Here is a 4684-nt window from a genome sequence, read left to right as displayed (position 1 = left end):
TGGTATAGGCTGTAGTGGCTCCTCCTGTGCATGAGAGGGCTCTGCTGACTCCTGTATCCGTGGTCGGATATGTCTCTAAGGCCCATGTTGCCTGTTGGACACGGTCTTCCTCTTAACCATGGCCTAAAAAATAATTTAAAAACTTACAAAGGAAGTCAGTGCCGGAATAAAGAATTAAAAGCACAATATAGAAACATGCATGTCAAATAAGATAGACAAATCATATAGATGACATGAATCTATGCAAGTGATAGGATATGAAACATGCTAAACAGTGTAAGTATGAAATGCATCCAATGTGGAATATCACAGGCATTGGGCATACATGAGATAGCATGAACATAATATATGATGAATAAAGTGTGTGTGAGATCTGTAAAGTTCGATCGATCATAAAAAGAAGTGAGATCGATCACCAAAATTGGATCGATCGTAAGTGAGATCGATCTCACAACTTCGATCGATCTAATACATGAGTTCGATCGATCTCTCAAGATCGATCTGAGATACAAGTTCGATCGATCGAACTGTGCGACGATAAAAACTGAAAAGTCACAGATCTGTGACTTTTGAAGCACGGGGCCGACACGAACGTGTTCGTGGGCCCATCAACAAATCAAATCATCCAATCCCATCACCCAAACATGGCCCGTACTCCTAAATCGAATCAAAGCATCAAAAATATATACACATATATACACAAATGCTTCAAGCTTCAACAATGGAGGATTTTGCTATGTATATAGCATGTATTCAACATATAAAGCATGTATGCACAAGAGTGACGCTTAAATCATGAAGGACATTCACGGATCTTACCTCAAATGATGAGAGAAGTGGAGATGTGGAAGAGTGAAGATGAATCCGGGAAGGGATAGAGAGATTGATGCTTAGATGTTCGCCGGAAAGTTCATCAGAGATGGGAGAGGTGATAGTGATGATGCACAGTGACGGCGACAAGAGAAAAAGGGTTAGGGTTTGGAGAGAGGGTTAAGATCGATCTATGAGATCGATCTTGAAAACCCTCGATTCTATTTTTAAAAACATTCCCCGATTAGTTCGATGGATCGAACTTCAACTGAGATCGATCGAACTTTCTCTCTTCAGAGTATATATATATATATATTTTTTGAATAAATATTAAAAACCAAAATTAAAAATTAAAAGTTAAAAATTGATAAATAGAAAATATTTTTGGATTTTTGAAAAATAAAAATAAAAATAAAATAAAATCTTTTTGGTATTTTTGGAAAATAAAATAAAATAAAATAAAATAAAATATATATTTTTGGATTTTGAAATTTGAAAAGTCAAAATAAAGTCAAACAATGAAATGAGAACTGAGATCGATCGAAACAAGAGTTTGATCGATCAAACAGAGAGCAAAAATATGCAGGTTTTTGGTTTAGAAAATTGGCTAAGTGTTGGAACTTGAGATCGATCAAACTGTGAAGTTGGATCAATCGAAGATCTTCAGATCGATCTTGGAATGTTTTTGATCGATCAGACAAAGAGCAAAAATATGTAGGTTTGTGCAGGCTTAAAATTTTTCTAAGTGTTGGTTCATGAGATCGGTCGAACTTTGAAGTTGGATCGATCGAAGGTCTCTTGATCGATCTGAGAATTAGTTCAAACGATGGGACAGAGAGGTGATTTAGATGCAGGTTTTGCAGGGTCAAAAATATTCTAAGTGTTGAAACTAAAGATCGATCGAACATGATAGTTGGATCGATCTAAGCTTCGATGATCGATCCAACTGAGAACTAAGATCGCAGATTTTTCTTGGATCGATGGGACAGAGAGCCTATTTGGATGTAGGCTTGAAAATTTTCTAAGTGTTGGATGCAGATGGAAGTTCGATCGATCGAACTCAGGTCTGAGATCGATCGAACTTATGCAGAATGCTCAAAAATGACATGAATGCTTATGCAATCCTCACCAAAATTCCTTTCAATGCATATGAGAACCAAAAACAAGTATCTAGACTTCGCAAGAAATAAAATATAAGATAGAAATGAGGGAGAAATAGGGTTTTGTCACCCTACGAATACTTTTGCTAGTCTTTAACGTCTCTAGCAAGACGTTGGGCTCTTTTAGCCCGGATCAAAGATGTTATAATGCATCCCCTCCTTGTTGGGGTGATAAATACTTTGAACTCCACCCAACAAATGGTTCTTGGAAGAACTCGTCGGATAAAACTCAAAAGAAGCTTTTGATCCTTTGTCTATGCAATTACAACCTTTGGGCTTCCATGCCCTTTCACAATGAGAATTTGAAACAATGTCTTTAGAATGCAAGGTTGAAGATGGTCCCTTTGAGACTTTAGTCTTACCTAAAAGCTCAATTTCTTCACATGGTGGGTCAAGATATTTCTCTACAACATTAATCTCTCCTTCATACTTGTCAAATGAGTTGGGTGTGGGATTGAAAATATTCAACTTTACCTTCATGTGGCCAAAAGAGATCTTCATTACCCCCGTCCTACAATTGATGTTGGCATTTGCGGTTGCCAAGAAAGAACGGCCAAGGATAACGGGTATTTGGCTCTTAGGATTGGAAACCAGTTCCGTGTCTATGACAACGAAATCAACAGGAAAGAAGAATTTATCAATCTTAATCAAAACATCCTCAATTATTCCCCTAGGCTTTTTAATGAATCGGTCGGCAAGTTGCAAAACTACCGACGTCGATTTCAATTCACCTAAGCCCAATTTGACGTAAATGGAGTATGGAAGAAGGTTAATACTTGCTCCTAAGTCAAGAAGCGCCCGATTAATGATATGTTCACCAATAATGCATGAAGTAGTGGGTGAACCGGGGTCCTTAAACTTTGGAAGAGTGTTTCGTTGCAAAATTGAGCTCACTTGTTCAGTCAAAACCACTTTTCTTGGTGTTTGGCTTTTGTTCTTCCGCTTTTAGGTGCAAAGATCTTTTAAAAACTTGGCATAAGCTGGTATTTGCTTGATTGCATCCAAAAGTGGGAGATTAACTTTTACTTGCCTAAACATTTCTAAAATTTCATTGGTTTTAACCTTTTGCTTTTCTTTTGAAATGGACCCTTTCAAGGCGTCCGGAAATGGAGCTCTTGGCTTAAAAATATTTTCAGAATTTTCTTTTAAAGCCTCTTCAACACAAGAAGTTTTCAAATTAGGTTTCAATTCACTTTTCAACAAAACTTTCTCAACTTCATTTTTCAAAACTTTCTTCAATGGATCATTTTCAAGATCACTTTTCAAATCACATTTTTTAGCTTTCTTATTCATAAGATCATGCATATGCAATGAAGGAGGAATAGAATGTGAAACGGGACGGGTGACAACTTGTGGTTGCACCGGTTCACTCTGTTCATTGGTCATTTCTACTTGATTATCCACAACTCTACCACTCCGCAAGGTGGTCACCGCATTAACATGTTCTATGGAATACCCCTCCAATAAGGATTAGGTTTCCACAACACATTGTTGCTTAGGTGGGTCATTCATAGGCATCTTTCCCTTCTCTCTAGCATTAAGAGTGCTAGCTATTTGCCCTACTTGGGTTTCTAGCTTTGCAATAGATTGAGAGTGAGAATGAAGTAATTGTGTGTTAGCCTCTAAAGTGCCCAAAGCATTCAAAACTTTCTCTTCAAAGGTGGGACTTCCAGAATTACCTTGGGATATGATTGGTTGGGAAAATGAGAATTAGAGAATTGATTCCCTTGTGATTGGTATGGCCTATAACCTTGGGATCCTTGGTTTTGCATTGGAGGTGGAATATACTTCCCTTGAAAACCGCCTTGGGGAGGGTTTGAGCCTTCCCCTTGGTTTTTCCATGAGAAGTTCGGATGATTTCTCCAACTTGGATTGTAATGAGTACCATAAGGATTTCCTCCTTGATTCACAAAAGTTGCATTGACTTGCTCATTAGGTTCACTTTGCACTTGTCCATGAGGACAATGAGAAGTAGAATGAAGAACACTAGAACAAGTCATACATGATTCATTTGATGCACGATGAGAATGGTTAGGGAAGGAAGATACTTGGTTCGCCGAGTTTTAATTAATCAAAAATTGATCAAACCTTTGAGACAAAGACTTCATTTCAGTGGTTATTTCATTTGAATGGTCGACTTGAAGTAAGCCAACACTCTTCCTACCTTGTGTATTTCTACCATTCTTTGAAGACAATGTTCTATGCAATGAATTCTCGCTCATGCTTTCATAGAGACGCCATACATCATCCTCATGCCTATCGATGTTTGAGCCACCCATAGAAGCATCAACCATGCCCTTATAATTATCCGATAAACTTTCAAAGAAATATTGGACTAATTGCCATTTGGGCATGTCATGATGTGGACACTTCCTAAGCAACTCATTGAAGCGTTCCCATGCTTCATGAAACGTTTCTCCATCCCCATGTGTGAATTCTCTAATGGAAGTTCTCATGGCATTGGTCTTAGAAACCGGATAGTATTTCTTCAAAAACTCTTGTTGCATTTCTGCCCAAGAAGTGATTGAAAAAAGGCCTAAGATTGTTAAACCAATATTTTGCCTTGTCTTTAGGGGTGAATGGAAAAAGTTTAAGCTTTAAGACTTCTTCCGGCATGTCCGTGTATATCACGGTAGAACAAACTTCAAGAAACTCATCCAAATGCTTGTAGGGTTCTTCACTTGGAAGTCCATGAAAATTAGGAAGCATTTGAA

The 4684-nt window shown here is 37.8% G+C and overlaps 1 pseudogene; it reads left to right on the top strand.

Annotated features, from left to right (window-relative positions):
• The first annotated feature begins 4322 nt into the window (after positions 1 to 4322).
• Positions 4323 to 4420, top strand: LOC132305857 (small nucleolar RNA R71; annotated as a pseudogene).
• Positions 4421 to 4684: the final 264 nt, after the last annotated feature.

This window comes from Cornus florida, unplaced genomic scaffold (assembly GCF_030987335.1).
Source record: "Cornus florida cultivar Cherokee Brave unplaced genomic scaffold, ASM3098733v1 CherokeeBrave_3.0.0_Hap2_Chr04, whole genome shotgun sequence".
Lineage (NCBI taxonomy): Eukaryota > Viridiplantae > Streptophyta > Magnoliopsida > Cornales > Cornaceae > Cornus > Cornus florida.
This window is presented reverse-complemented; position numbering and strand designations above follow the sequence as displayed.